Source organism: Hyperoodon ampullatus (assembly GCF_949752795.1).
Source record: "Hyperoodon ampullatus genome assembly, chromosome: 17".
NCBI classification, from domain to species: Eukaryota; Metazoa; Chordata; class Mammalia; order Artiodactyla; family Ziphiidae; genus Hyperoodon; species Hyperoodon ampullatus.
This window is the reverse complement of record NC_136930.1, coordinates 65,833,451-65,849,696: the sequence shown is the minus strand read 5'-3', so window position 1 is coordinate 65,849,696 and position 16,246 is coordinate 65,833,451. Positions and strand designations below refer to the sequence as shown.

Sequence of the window (16,246 nt, the reverse complement as noted above, 5' to 3'; positions counted from 1 at the left end):
TATCTGTCGTGGGTCCTCTGCTCAGGACTGTCCTCCTCATCCGGGGACCCAGGATGCAGAAGCAGCCACCATCTGGAACCCTCCGCCCACAGTAGCTGAGGGAAGAGCATATGGGACGCTTAAAGCTTCCACCAGGAAGTGACACCCATCTGCTCACATTTGATTGGCCAGAGCATGTCACTTGACCCAGCCTCACCTCAAGGAGGAGGGATGCATCCCCACCCATAGAAAGAGGAGCAGTGATACAGTTTAAGACAGGGACCTTTTTTAAATTTCTCTTTCTAACCCGGCTCACCTAGCACAGTGTCTGACAAACTGTCAAGACACTCCGAAATGTTCCTTAAATAAATGAACAAATGCTTCTTTGTGCTTGACCTTCAGTGCCTGCTTATGAGACCCACAGGTAAAGCAGACCCATCACTGGTACATTAACCCAGCAGTTAACCTCCCAGCCTGTGGCGGTGCCTCATTGCCTGGGTTCAAATCGCAGCTCTGCCTTTTATTACCTGGGTGACCTTGGAGCAAGTTAGTCAACTTCTCTGTGCCTCATGTTCTTCAACTGTAAGATGGGGATGGTGATAACAGTACTTAGAACACAGGGCTGTTACGAGGATGAAATGAGTTAATTGACAGAAAGCACTTAGAACTGCACCTGGCACGTGGTAAACACTCTATAAATAAAAGCTATTATTATTACTATTATCATTGGAGTCAGGTCTTGTTTTGATCCCATATGGTTTGAGCTGAGTCACTTGCTTTAATTCCTCAATAGTCCTCCAAATGACAAACCTTCAAACTACATGGCCCCAATACTTTCCGAGTACAGGCCCACTATGGACATCTGTCTATTGCCTCCCGAGACAACTGCTTTGGAAAGGACCACCCTCCGTGTCCAGGCAAATTATGACGCAACACATAGCTATATACACATTGTATGTATATACATATTATTAATATATTTTATAATATTAATGTATTTTAAAATATTAATTATATATATACATATATATGTGTGTATATACATACATATATATATATATATATATATATATATATATATAATATTGCATCTGATATCCACAACCCCACCCAAAACAAAGTCAAGGAAGCAATACATGGACCCATCACATCTGGCAGCCCCACACTTAATGAATGCCGGGACCCAGAATCCTGGCTATGAGCAAGTCCCTCCCCTGGGCCACCCTCACCTGTAAAGTAGGGACTCTTATCCCACCGCCTCATAGGATAACTCTGTAGTAGACAAAACCAAAGTAAAAGGAAGGACCATTTTGCCCAGCACACAAGAGGGGCTCAATCAATATTAGTTCTCTTTTCCTCTTTAATAAAACAAAATGCTTGATATGCATAACTCAGGAAATTTTACAGGAATAATATAAAGTTATCCGCAGCCTCCTAAAAACAATAAATCAAGGGACTTTTTCAAAAAGTCCATTTTCCAAGAGCAATAATGGTTCATGAAGCCATGATGATGTTTCTAAACTTCCCCTTAATTTCCGGTTTTCAAAAAAAAAAAAAAAAGTGCTTAAATGATAAAATGTCAGCAGCTGAGGTGTGTCCACCCTCAACCTTTTTTGATTCTTTCCAGGTTAAAGGTGTTGTTTGAAGCCCAGTCCTTCACCAGCAAGGCCTGGGCCAGATGGAAGGTGAGCCCAGCCTCTTCTCTCCCAGCTGGTGGCCCCAGCCAGATGGCATCTCCTTAGTCAGCTCATCCATGGCTCGCCTGTGGGTACTGGGTGGTAATGACGGCTGCCCTGGGGAGAAGGGCGTTTGTCAGTCGTGAAATGGAACAAGACTCCAAAGAGCTCTGGCATTTGCCAGGCAAACAGTAACTCAGCCTCGGGAGCCCTGGCTTCTGGCCCCATGGACTTGAGCCCACTTGAGTCCGTATTGTCCGGTGTGGGACAGGCTAGTGAATGCTAATTGTAATGTGAACCAGCCATGTCCACCTACCCCTCCAGCTAGAGGACTTCATTGCATCACCTGGCATGGAAGCTTTGTAAAAAGGGAGCAAGTGAGAGGACCATCTCCTCTCTCTCCCCTGCCTCATCACAGCCTCCCTAAACATGGTGCAGGAGTTAACTGTCGAGATCCTGCAGCCGTGGTGCCCAGGTTCGAAGCCAGGCCCCCCTGCTTACTGTCTGGGAAGCAAGTTTCTTAACCTCTCTGTGTTAAGTCTTCTCCTCTATAAAATGGACACTTAACGTACATAAAGCAGTGCCTGACACAGTGCAAGCGCTCAGTAAGTTCTCATTATTTAATGATTAGCAATTAGCATTTTTCCCTTCGTATCCAGCCTCTAGAACTGTCTAGTTCTAGTCTGCTCCAATGGGGACATCCCATTTTCTTCCACAATGAAAGAATTCAAATGCAGTCCCTCAGAAGTTCAGACAACATGGTTCAGCCTTGACCTGACCCTCTATAATCTGCACTCAAGCATTCCTTCATTTTTCATTCGTGCAAGAATATTTATTAACCACACACTAAGCATCAAACAGCACAGAGAACAAGAAGGTCAGAGTCGCAGCTTCTACCCTCTAGTGGAGGAGACACATCAAAATCAAGAAGCAAAATAAATCAATAAAAGCTGTTTGAAGACTGTGATTGGTGCCATGACAAACATCAGCAGCATCGGGTGATCCAGCATAACAGAGCTTGGGGAAGGGGCCTATGAGATGGAGTGGTCTAAGCAGGTGACCGAAGTTGAGATGAGGAGGAAACAGCCGTTCAAAGAGCTGGGGGAAGAGTGTTCCAGGAAGAGGGACCAGCGAGTGCCGTGTCCTGCGGCACGTAGCGTCGGGTGTCAGGGAACTAGCAAGAGACCGGGGTGGGAGGGCAACTAGATGAGGTTGGGTGATGGGCAGGGCCGCTCAGGGTTTCCTAAGGGTGAGGGGTTGCCGGGGGAGGCTGGGGAGGGTTCAAGCAGCAACATGACACGACTCTGCCTGCTCAGAGGTGTAGAATGGGCTGTAAGGGGGCCAGGGTGGAAGCAGGGGGACCAGTCAGGTAATAAACTGCATACGGGCAGTGGAAGATGAAGGTGGCCTGCACTGGGGCGGGTAGCATCAGAGGCAGAGAGGAGGGGACTTTGGAGGGAGAATGCTCCCTCAGGATGGGACATGAGATCCTTAACTTCGGCGTTCCCTGTGAGCCGGTAAGCCATCCGGCGCTCGGGGCTCACCCTAGAGCCCTGCGAGCGGGGTCCAGCCACCTGGGTTATAACGAGCCCTCCAGGTGCTTCTGATGTCCACTCAAGTTTGAGAAGCCCTGGACGGGAAGACTGATAATATTAACCAACATGCAGGTGCGTCCCCAGGGGAACGCCTTCCTTTCCCTCTAGGGCCAGGCAAACCCCAAGCCCGGTGGCCAAGATACTGAGATCCTCAAGGTGGTTTCTAGAAAATAATTTGTCCACGGGGTTGATGTCTCCCTACCCCGGCTGGGGCCAGCCCTGGCCAGGCCAGAGGGCGTGGGAGGGACTGGGCAGGGAGAGCAAGCAGAAGGGAGCTGGCATGACCCAGTCAGCGGGGCCAGAGCAGAGGGCAGCCGGGCCAGGAAAGGCTCAAACTCCCCTGCAGCCACTGTCATGGCGGCCACATTCCAGTCCCAGGAGAAGAATGCGGGCAATGTCTCAGAGTCCCGGGGCAGGGTCGTCCTGAGGTACACAGGACGCCGGAATGCCTGCTGGTTGACCAAAAGTGACCTGTGGAATCTGCCTGAATCCTTCAGCAAGCCTTGCAGCCCTTGCCCACGTATTCCCTGGGGCTCAGCAGGGCCCAGGGGGCTATGAGCAACTAGCAGGTAACAGAGTCAGGACCCACAGGCGCAGAGGCCAGAAAAACCGTTCCGTTCATGGGCCCTGGGGTCAGACTTCTCCCGCAGACTCTAAAGCATTCCATTTTCTCCCCATTCCTCTCAAGCTCAGTGGCATTAATCATCCAAGATGACGCGGCGAGGCAGAGACCAGGGCCCAGGGCGGCCAAGGGAACAGACAGGGAATCACAGAATGCAGCCTCTTCTCTCCACTTGCACGGCCACCACCCTGAGCAGGCCACCACTGCCGTCACCTGGAATGAAACAAATGTGGTTTCCCCAGCTCCAGGACCAGCTGCTTCATCCCGTCCCGCCCCGTCTCCAACCACCAATCCTGCCACGCCCCCTCCATCAGCTTCTGCTGTCTGGCCGTCCTTCTGTTCCCCAGGTAGCCAGGCTTGCTCTCATCTTATTTGAGGACTATCTCTCCAGACCTCTGATAAGGGACAACCCTAAAAATACCAAATGCTGTCATCTGCCAAAACATTATCTGCCATCATATGCAAGGCATCTCTACTGGGTTCCATAATGCCCCCCCCCCAAAATTCGTATGTCCTCAGAACCTCAGAAGGTGACCTTATTTGGAAAGGGTCTTGGCAGAGTAATCTGTTAAGGTGAGGCCACACTGGATTAGGGGGGGCCCTAAATCCAGTGACTGGCATCCTTATAAGAAGAGGAAAGAACACAGAGACACACACAGGGAGGAAGCTGTGTGAAGATGGAGACAGAGACTGGAGTGATGCAGCCACCAGCCGAGGAACGCCAAGAACTGCCAGCAACCACCAGAAGCTAGAAGAGGTAAGGGAAGATGCTTCCCCAGGGCCTTTGGAGAGAGCATGGCCCTGCCGATACCTTGATTTGGGGCTTCTGGCCTTCAGAACTGTCAGAGAATAAATGTCCGCTGTAAGCCACCCGGTCTGTGGTAAGGTCTTAAGGCAGCCCTAGGAAACTAACGCAGCGTCTTATAAACATTCTCTCCAGTCCCTGCCCCAACCCTGCAAAGGCAGAATTTTCATTCTTACCCTCCAGGTGGGAAGCAGATGACCCTTCCTCAAGTTCACACAGCCAGTAAGTAGCAGAGCTGAGATCCAACCCCAGTCTGACCCCAGAAAAACGGGTGCTTTACATTGGGCTGCGGGGTCACCCTCTTTTTATAGAACGGATGCTAAAAACGGAGGCCTGCGAAGCAACACCTGAATGAATGTCCTGCTTCCTTAAAGGCCTCTGGAAGCTTTTCTGTCAGAAAGGGTGTCTGGGAAGCTCTGGGTACCAGGGAGAGAGGAACTGGCTACCAACTGCTTCTAAGAACAAACAAAGGCAGATGGAGGCTTAATTCTGAAGTTGTAACAAATTTTTTTGTCGCTGAGACCATCCCATCTCATGTACATATATGTGTGTATGTATACACACACACATACACACATTTAAAAGGTTTCAGTAAAAAACTACAAATAGAACTACCATATGACCCAGCAATCCCACTACTGGGCATATACCCTGAGAAAACCATAATTCAAAAAGAGTCGTGTACCAAAATGTTCATTGCAGCTCTATTTACAATAGCCCGGAGGTGGAAACAACCTAAGTGTCCATCATCGGATGAATGGATAAAGAAGATGTGGCACATATATACAATGGAATATTACTCAGCCATAAAAAGAAATGAAATTGAGCTATTTGTAATGAGGTGGATGGACCTAGAGTCTGTCATACAGAGTGAAGTAAGTCAGAAAGAGAAAGACAAATACCGTATGCTAACACATATATATGGAACTTAAGAAAAAAAAATGTCATGAAGAACCTAGGGGTAAGACAGGAATAAAGACACGGACCTACTAGAGAATGGACTTGAGGATATGGGGAGGGGGAAGGGTAAGCTGGGACAAAGTGAAAGAGCGGCATGGACATATATACACTACCAAACGTAAGGTAGATAGCTAGTGGGAAGCAGCCGCATAGCACAGGGAGATCAGCTCAGTGCTTTGTGACCACCTAGAGGGGTGGGATAGGGAGGGTGGGAGGGAGATGCAAAAGGGAGGGGATATGGGAACATATGTATACGTATAACTGATTCACTTTGTTATAAAGCAGAAACTAACACACCATTGTAAAGCAATTATACTCCAATAAAGATGTAAAAAAATAAAATAAAAAATATATATATTAAATAAAAATAAATAAAAGGTTTCAGGATATGCAATATGCAGTAATTATTTTTTTGCTCATCAGAGAGTCCTTTGTAGTCCCTGGCCTGAATCATTATTATTATACTTGGCTCAGACGCTAACAAGCTTACCTTCTGAACAAGCATTCTGGGCAAAAGATCCAAAAATCTTTAACTGGTTGAGGCGCAGAACTTGGAAGGGCATCTGGCGTGTAATTATTTTTACTAGGAAAAAATAGCCCATCTTGTCAGCCTTCCATTTCGAGCTGAGACAAATTGGCCACAAGCACATACATAAAAGGGTGGGTTTGCTGGGCGTGCAGACATCACCCTCGCGCTAGTTCAGAGTCTCATCAAGATGTATGCAATCATTCACACTCCACGGATGGACTGTCCTTAATGTCCCTCTCTCCCCACGTTTCAGGGGAAACTTGGCCTATCTGGGCTCCCAAAACCACCATGAGAGGTTTCATGCAAGTTTCCTAAAGCTTCTGTGAAAACAGAGCTTGTTTTCTTTATCATTTAAATTGCAAAGTACACCCCTGGCTGAGGAGAAACACAAACACCACAAGGCTTGTGCTGCCACACAGAAGGGAGGGAAAGCCAGATGGCTTCACTGTCCCAGCGGAAAAGTAAAAGCAGTGGAGGCTACTGCTTCTCCTTCTTCTTCTCCTTCTTCTTCGTATCAATAATACCCAGCATCTTACAAGAATCTCTCCCTCAGGAATGTCACATCCACCCTGGACCTCAGTTTCCCTCATCCGTAAAACAAGGAACTAGACAAACGTTCAGAAGCCCTTGGCCTGAGGTGTCCACTGAGAAGGAAGAGAGGAAAAGGCTGGCTCTGCCCTGCTCTGCTGAAATGCGCCCAGGTGTAAAGGGCCCCAGAGCACTGGCACTTCTTAGTAAGGGTCTTCTCTCTCAGGAAGTGGATCATCCAAGTTGTGAGAGGCTACACCACTGCCCTGCCCGCCTCCGACACTGGGATCAACAGGGCCATTTTCAACTTAGATGGAAAAATAAAAAGTGGACCTAGAAATGCTTTCGTGTTTCCTGAATTGGTCATCGGGCAGAAAAAAAGCTGCTCACCATTGGACTAGATGACCTCCAAAAACAACAGTGAACCTAGCCGCCAGGCTCAGCAGATGTGACAACAAAGGAGCTGGGGGATGAGGGAGGGGCTTCAGGCTGGGGTGGACGGGAGATCAAAGGCTTTGGGGAGGGAGGAAGATAGGGGTTTTCAGCTTTCCGCTTCTGCCCCACTGACGCCACAGAGCAAGATGCTCCTTCGGGACTCAACTCAAATAACCCCTGAGATGCAGTCTGGGGTGGGCAGGGGAATCCACCCTACATGCCAGAAAGAAAAGGGAAAAGAAACTTTTCCAAGGAGCTGCCAGCTCCATGCATGGGGCCTGAGGGAGCAGCTCAACCCTGCCGTGCAAGCAGAGAGGCCCTGAAATTCCTGGAACAGAGCTTGGTTCAAAGGAGGGTAGGGAACAGGCTGCACAGACTTCTCCTTCCATGCTGGGAGGCGCCGGGGCAGGACCGGCTGGGCAGGAGGAAGCCAAGGCCTCCAGCCTCGGGCCTGCTCGGTCAGGCCCAGGGCTCCCCACACACATAGGCCACCCCAGAGGATGGAACAGAGGGGTGGTCGGCCGCCTGGGGGGCGGGCGGTTGTCTAGGACTCAGGTTGGCAGATTCTGGAAAGCAGAAAGGGAGGCCAGCCACGGGGCGGGAGACAGTCTGTGTGAGTGGAGGAAAGCCCTCTGGCCTGGGATTCAGGGGACGTGGGCTCAGATGAACAGCTATGAAACAGATTTTCTAAAACTCCTAGGGCTTCTTATTAATGCATTAGGAAGCAGGATGGCATTCAAAGATCTTTTACTACCCAGTGGTCTCTTAAGAACTTGTTTCTTATTGATTGAAGAACTGATACATATAACTGGTAAAAACTTTCAACTAGTTGAAAAGACTCATCGGGTCAATACTAAGCTTCCCTCCTGCCCCCGTGAGCCTCCTGAGAAGCAGGCACTATTACCATTTTTTGGTGCATCCTTCATGACCTAGTCCAAGTGTGTGTGTGTGTGTGTGTGTGTGTGTGTCTGAGAGTGAGAGAGAGAGAGAGAGAGCGAGAGAGAGAGAGGTCTTCCTCTTACACACAAATGGAAACAGAGAGGAAATTCCAAAAAAACAACTCACCATCTGGAGCCTGACTTTGTCATCCATCAAATGACAAACCTGGATGGTTGCCTCCTGACCTGGAATAGTCCAAGCTACGAACCCACCTGCCACGAGCCATGGGCAACCAGCTTGAGGAGCTAACCAGCAGCTTGGTTGGACTCAACTCTGGGGCGCTCTCAGGTCTGCTGGAGTGCACTAGTAGCTAACTAGTAACTAGTAAACTAACCTTTACTAAGCGCTCCCCAGGGCCAGGTGCTGAGCCAATCAAGTTACAGGCCCCACCTCGCCCAGCCTTCCAGCCACCTCAGGACTGGTATTATTACTCCCATCTCATAGGGTTAAACAAAAAACAACCCTAAGGTCCAAGAAGCAAAGCGACTTGTCCAAGGTCACGTAGCTGGTAAGTGGTAGGTAGCTAGGATGCAAATGCACTTCTCTCCTGTTCATCGTTTTGGGGGACACACATAACGGGGGGAGAGCTGCAGGCCATGTGACATAGGTATTTATCCCCCTTGAGGCTGGCTAACTGCAAGGAACACACAACGAGCCCAATGTGTAAGAGGCAGAACCTAAACCCTTCAGTTTTGCATCCAAGACCCATGCTTTTGATTATCACTAAAGCATCCTGAAAACAGAATAGGGTAGGGCCCTCCTTAGACGTTGGATTTATATTAGCTAGTTTCACCCTCCAGCAATCCTAAAGTAGGTGTCATAATCTACCCTTAATCGATGAAAAAACAAGGCTGATGGAAGCTGAGTGACCTTCCAAAGTTCTCTTGGGGAGACTGACAGTGATTGGTCCTCAGGCTCAGGCCAGAATTCTTTCCACTCAGCCACAGCAAACCACAGGGCATAACCTTCACTGCAGGCCTACGAAGCTGCTCCCATCTCCCAAGCAGCAAAGTGTGGCATTTAAGGGAAACCCAAAATCATAATGAGAAGCAAGGACAAACACTAAAGAGCTATCCCCTTCCCCTCAACAAGACCCACATCTTGCTCAGAAACCCAACTTCACAAGAAAGCAACTCCCTGAAGGGGAAATGTCAGTCATCATTTTGTAGCTGTAATTTGGCAAAACCAAATGGGAAAGCAACCTAACAATATGCATCAACCCTTTGACTTTGTCATTCGACTTCTAGAAATCTATCCTAAAGAAATCCGAAAGACGGAAATAGCCTCATTCGCACACGTTCACACCTACATACACACACCTGCATACACACACACACACAGACACACACACACAAACATGCATCTCAGCACTACTGTGAAAGAAAATGACAGGGAAACATTCTTAATACTCAGAATTACAGGTAAAATTGGGAAAATGACAAACTATCCTTGCAACGGGATGTTACAATGTTATGTTGCCTGAAAAATGATACTTAAAAACCTGCTTTTAACACCATGTGGAAATACTTCTATTACATTAAGCGAAAAATCCAATAAAAGTGTCAACATTAGGTGGTCTCACATTCAAAAGAAATACACACAGAAAAAAGAAAGGAAATGCAGCAAAATGTGTTAACGTTATTTTCTTCCTTATACTCTTAACATTTCCCAATTTTTCTATATGACAAATCATCCCTAAAAAAATCAGCATTATTTGAAAGAAATGATGGCCCATGCTCCTGGATAAAATGAGCAAGAGGTGTAATTTGAGATGGAGAGAAGAATTTGCTTTCCTTGCTCCTAACAAGTTACATGGTCCTGCAAAAGAAGGGAGCCAGCGTAGAGACTGATGGGGGAATCCAGTAGGAAGTGGCTCAAGCCCAGAAGAGCCGTGGAGAGCAGAGAAGGGGAGTCCAGGAACCGCATACAGCACGGCAGGTCTGCAGGAAGCAGACACTGGGGAGCAGGGTGCAGGGGGCTTCCCAAGGGAATGACCTGAGAAAGGGGGCAGGGGGCGGGTGTTGGGAAGCCGACTGAGAGTTCAAAAAGCAGCTGCTCTCAGGATAAAGCCAAGTAGTTCAAGAGAAGGAGGCAATTTCAAATCCCAGGACAGAGAGTGCTCCAGACAGGACGCCTGGGCATCTACGGCTCTGATGTAAGGGGAAGGCCATTTAGAGGCGTGATGGCACAAACACTGTTTACCAGTGTTGCGACTTTTAGAATGAATCCTGCAGATAAAGCACAGAAGTCTGAGTTACGGGTGTATTCACTGCAGAACTCGGAAGCCTGCCGTCCGTGTCACAGTCTAGCTCGGCGCTGTCCGATAGAAAGGCAAGACACATAAAAGTAATTTAAAATTTTCTAGTAGCCACGTTAATAAATCACAAAAAGAAAGAGGTAAAATTAGTTTGAATCATGTATGTTTACTTAACCTAATATATCTAAATCTTATCATTTCAACATGTAATCAATAGGAACACTTATTAAAGATATTTTACATTATCTGGTTCGTACTAAGACTTAGAAATCTGATGCACATTTTACACTTATAGCACATTTCAATTTGGACTTTTCCACATTTCAAATGCTCAGTAGCCACATACCAGTGACCATACTGGCCAGCACAGGTCCAGCGATAGCCTGAACAAGTCCTAACCTCTCTGGCCTCTATATTCGTATGTTAAAAACAAGGATGGACTTAACCTCTGTCTTCTTTCATTGTCAACTACAATTCAACAAGCTTTCACTGATTGTAAGAGTTAATGTTTACACAGCCCCTTTCAGATGATACCAAACAATGCTTCCTCTAGTTCTTAAAAAGTGCTTCGGGGGCTTCCCTGGTGGCGCAGTGGTTGAGAGTCCGCCTGCCGATGCCCCAGTCCGGGAGGATCCCACATGCCGCTCCGCAAGGGGAGAGGCCACAACAGTGAGAGGCCTGCGTACCGAAAAAAAAAAAAAGAAAAAGAAAAAGTGCTTTGGAAACTAGAGGCTCAGAGTGGTCGTCGGCTCAGCTGAAAGTCACACAGCCAGCGTGAACCAGAACTCAGGCCTCCTGCCTACAAATCCAGTTCATTTATCTTCACTTACCGTTACCACTCTAGCAAATGGGTCCCTTCTTCCCTCCCTCCTCTGGGGACCACAGGCAAGTTGTTGAAATTTAATGAGCCATTCTGCACAGCAACTTTTAAAGAGATCCAATCATGCATCCTTCTCGCTTCCTGGGCAGAGGAACATCTGGAAATTTAAACCACTCAACAGCTGGAAGATATTCTCATCCTTAAGAAGCATAATTCATTACGCCAACAATGAAAACCAGACTGTCAATCTGATGGGTGGGGTGCGACTTTACAGCTATCTGTTTCTTGGCTGGGAGGGAGTGTGTTTGCCCTGGGCCCCTGGCCTACTAGAGTAAATGCAATGAGCCTGCTGCTAATCCTCTCGTGCTGATGAAGTCCCAAGCACCAGAGGGAAGATGGCCCAAGGGACATCTGTCTTCTGACCCAGCCTCTGCCACTTCAGCTCACCTTGGGGGGCTTCCCCCCAACGCTGTGCAATCCGGGGGACCGTTAATAAACTTCTCTCAATGCCCCCAAGCTCTTCCTCATCTCACATTTCAATCAACAACCTGGAGCCCTGAGGGAGAGATGACCTCAAGGCAGGAAAGCAAACCAGTTAGACCAACAGATCTGAAAAGCAGGCTACCTGGCTTCAAATCTTGGCTCTGGCCCTGCTACTTAGTAGCTGTTACCTTGGATAGTCACTTACCTTTCTGCCTCAACTTTCCCATCTGTAAAATGGGGAAATTAATATCGACAGCATAGACTGTTGTCAGGATTAAATACACAGGTTAGATATAGAGGCAAAGTCCTCGAAACAGAGGCAGGTAAACAGGTGGAGCTATTTACGTGAGAGCCCTCAGGGGCTGGCAGATGAGAAAATCAAGGGAGGAAGTGATCAGGGTCATCCTGAGAGACAGTAGGACTGGACTCCAAAGCTAGAAATTTAAGAAAGGAAGCAACACGTCTATCAATGTGCTTTTCAAACTGGAAAGTACTCAACACCTTCGCTCAGTCAGCCCACATTTCCTGACCCCCTGGAGGCTAGAGGCCCAGCCCTCCTGTGCCTATGCGGGACCCATAACCAGTGCTTACTGAGCACCTACTACATGCCAGTTCTGGAGGAAGCCATTAACGTACAAAATCTCATTTCAACGCTCACAACAAAGTATCTAGTCGGTACTACTTATGTTCTAATTTTACAGATGAGGAAACTGAGACTCAAGAGGGTAACTTCTCCAGGGAGATCTGAGACTTTTGAAGGCAAGTGGATCTCAAACCGATGCTGTGCAAACGAGAAAACCGCGCTCTTATCCATTATGCTGTTTTTCTATGCTTCTCACGCAGGTGAGCGATTATTAGTGGCTTTGGGTGGCCCTCTGCTACCAAGTATCAGAATGATTCAAAACACTAGGCAGAGCCCCTGGCTGCAAAAAGCCCAGGCTCTGGATCTAGGCCGTAAACGAATGAATAAATCTTGCTGATGAAACGGGTCCCTCTCCGGGAAGAGGGACCTGCTTGCCCTCCTCTCATAATTTGGGCCTAAAGACTGGAATGCGAGGCAGGCGGCAGCGCAGGAATGATGTGGCTACATTTTCCTCGTGGAGGCTTACAGGCCAGGTGAGACCTCTTGGGAGCCCACTCTCTTCCGCTGCAATCACTTTATCTGTTTCGGAAAGGTTTATCCTGGCTGGGGGTATCTAAGCTGAAGGCCACTGTAAACACTGGAGGAGGTGCCCGGCATTCCGACATTCTATGCAGAAAAGCTTGGGAAGTGTGGATGGGAAGAGGGGGAAACCCCGCCTGGGCAGGCCAAGACCACCTGGCAGAGGGCAGCGATCCAGATGGACTGGGAACCTGCCTGGAATCCTGGGACCACATGGAGGGGAAGGTAATCTGGACCAGGGTTGTTTCATGACCATTCTGGGCGTCAGTTACTACCCCAGCATCAGTCTGGGGCGGGTTTAAGAGATCCTTAACCGCCAACAGGGAACAATGCTAACAGCAGGGAGGGCTTATTCAGGGTCTGTTATCATCGCACTATCTCATTTAAACTTCAAAATGATGCGGGGCCTTTTGTCCTCCGTTCCCAGCTGAGGAAACAGGTGGAGAGAAGTTAAGTTCATTGCAAGATGAACTAAGTAACAGAATGAGGCAAATGCAAGAGTGAACCCGAGGCCGTCCCATTTCAGGAACTGCCCTGCTCACCATCACACCAACAGCAGTTCTTTTCAGATTACTGATGAGGGTCAACAGTCCTCAGCGGAAGACATCCCTTCCGATTTTGAAAGTCTATGATCCCGGGAAAATCCAAAAGCAGCCTTGGGTCCTACCACCTTAGCCAGAAACTCTGGCCTTTGTGACCACGCGTACAAGAACGCTCACAGCAGCTCTGCTTGTGTGTGACGGAAAAAAATTAAGAGAAAAAAAAAAAAGCTGCCAACAACTCACATGTCTTTGGAGAACGGGTAAATAAACTGTGGTCTGTTCACACAATGGAACAGACCACATCCACGTGGACTTATCAACATATGCTGAGTAGAAAAGCAAGCTGCATACGGTGTGGAATTTTGTAAAGGTCAAAAGGAAGAAAAGTAACGTCATATATAGAGAGAAAAATATAGGAAAAAAATTTTAAGCAGGGACATAATACACACCAAAATTCAGGATAACTCTTGGCTCAGGGGGAGAATACTAGGGGGTGGTAGTTGGGAGAGACTAGAAAAAAGACGCAATTCATTCTGAGTTACACCCTAAGCAGGGTGGGGGACTCACGGGGATTCGTTTCCTATGATGCTCATGACGCCATCTCCTTTTGTAGATATCAAGAGAATATCATGGACTAACTGTTGAAACTACACGAAATTCGCTCCCCAAATGTTTAGAAAATGTTTGTTTTGTGGGAAGCACAACTAATCATTTGTTTTGTGGGAAGCACAGCTCCCAAATCATTTATTTTGTGGGAAAGTGACGTGGTAAATCGGAATGTCCATGGCGGGTGCACTATGACCCCAGCTATGCTGCTGATGGCTGCATTAGTGAGTCTCTACCAGGTTCCAGATGGCTGGATGCTCCCCTCCACTGCTGGGAAATGGGGTAAGAGCATCCAGCTGGTAGAGATGCTGAGAAGATGAACAAGATAACACACACAGGAGCTGAACTGAGACACCAACCCAGGGTAAGCACTGGCCATGGGAATCCAAAGGATGGAGCCTCGGAGCAGTACAGTGAGTGGTCAGGACACGTGCTCTGCCACTTCTGGCTGGACGGCCCTGGCTAAGCTTGGCACAACTGTCTGCACCTCACACCAAAAGCACCGACAACAAAAGGAAAAATAAATAAGTTGGATTTCATCAAAATTAAAAACCCCTGTGCATCAAAGGACACTTTCAAGACCCACAGAACAAGAGAAAATATTTGCAAATCATCTACCTGAAAAGGGATTTATATCCAGAAAATATGAAGAACTCTACAACTCAACAACAACAAAAAACCCGTTTCTCCAAAGAAGATATACAAGTGGCCAGTAAGCATATAAAAAGATGCTTGGCGGGCTTCCCTGGTGGCGCAGTGGTTGAGAGTCCGCCTGCCAATGCAGGGGACACGGGTTTGTGCCCTGGTCCGGGAAGGTCCCACATGCCACAGAGCGGCTGGGCCTGTGAGCCATGGCCGCTGAGCCTGCGCGTCCGGACCCTGTGCTCCGCAACAGGAGAGGCCACAACAGTGAGAGGCCCGCGTATCGCAAAAAAAAAAAAAAAAAAAAAAAATGCTCAGGGAATTCCCTGGCGGTCCAGTGGTTAAGTGGTTAGGACTTGGCACTTGCACTGCTGGGGCCCGGGGAGCTGCCAAAAAAAAAAAAAAAGGATGCTCAACATCATTAGGGAAATGCAAATCACAACCACTATGAGATGCCACTTACATACATACTATTATAAAATTAAAAAACAAACAGGATAGCAAGTGTACAAACAGAATGTAACAAGTGTTGGCAAGGATGGGGAGATTTGGGAATCCTTGTGCATGGTTGGTGGGAATATAAAAGGGTGCAGCTGCTGTGGAAAACAGTCTGCAGTTTCCTATCTGTCCAATGTAGATCATAAGCCCCAATTCACAGGTCTGTTGTCAGACTGAAATGCAAAGATTATTTGCATTCATTCACTCAGCCAATGACCCTTGGGCTGGACAACGGGGAATATAGGAGACAATAAAGTGAACAAAATTCCCTTGAAGCTTGTTTTCTATTGGGGGTTACGGATCACAGGCAAGACAGATAACTCAGACTGGACTTTAGACTGTGGCGGGTGCTAAACAGGGAAACAAAACAGCTCAGAGGACCGGGATGTGTTGGGGTGGGTGAGGGACACTGAAGGTGGAGAAGCCACACGGAAAGTGATGACGGGAGGGGGGCAACCTGTCGTACGTCCCTGAGCTGGGCCAGGTCACAGTGAGGTTGTGGGCTCATCCCGAAGGAGACCAGGACTTAACGGGAGGGTTCTGAACAGGACTTACGTGATCGGACCTAGATTTCATCAAGACGATTCTGCTGCTGGGAGAACTTAGTGAACCACAGAGGGCCACACCAATGATCATTTATAATGACTTGATTTCCCCAAGAAAGCACAGATTGACACTGGAAGGTAAAAAACTGGGCAAAGTCAGGTGTGCACTGTGACCTCACAGAGAAAGCAGCATCAGGGATGAGGGCGTTCTGTGTATTCACTCCTTTCATCCTCTTAACCGTCCTAGAACAGCAGGGCTGTTACTCCCATTTTACAGATGAAGAAACCAGGAGGCACAGAGATTTGAAGGCTATGCAGCTATTCAGTGGCAAAGCTGAGGTTCCAAGCAGACAGTCTGGGGTCAGAGTTTGAGAAGACAGAAGCACCCATGCTGCCTAAAGCTTGCGAGCCACTTACAATAATGACCAGAGCAAGAGAGGAGAATGCTGGTCCAGAGACCTAAACGTTTTCCTCGCCCTCGGAGCTTCTCTGTCAGTCTGCTCATGGCCCTCCCCAACCCCATGCTTACTGACCAGTACCAATTTCTAGGTATAATTAAAACGGGTTTGTGACACAGAAACAACAAAACCTGGAAACGATTTTTTTTTTTCACGGTACGCGGG

General features: G+C 47.9%; 1 long non-coding RNA gene across 3 annotated transcripts in view; it reads right to left on the bottom strand.

Moving 5' to 3' along the window:
* The window catches only part of LOC307065659, a 345,545-nt gene that overhangs the window by 315,459 nt on the left and 13,840 nt on the right, over window positions 1-16,246 (bottom strand). The gene's annotated exons all lie outside the window — the stretch shown is intronic.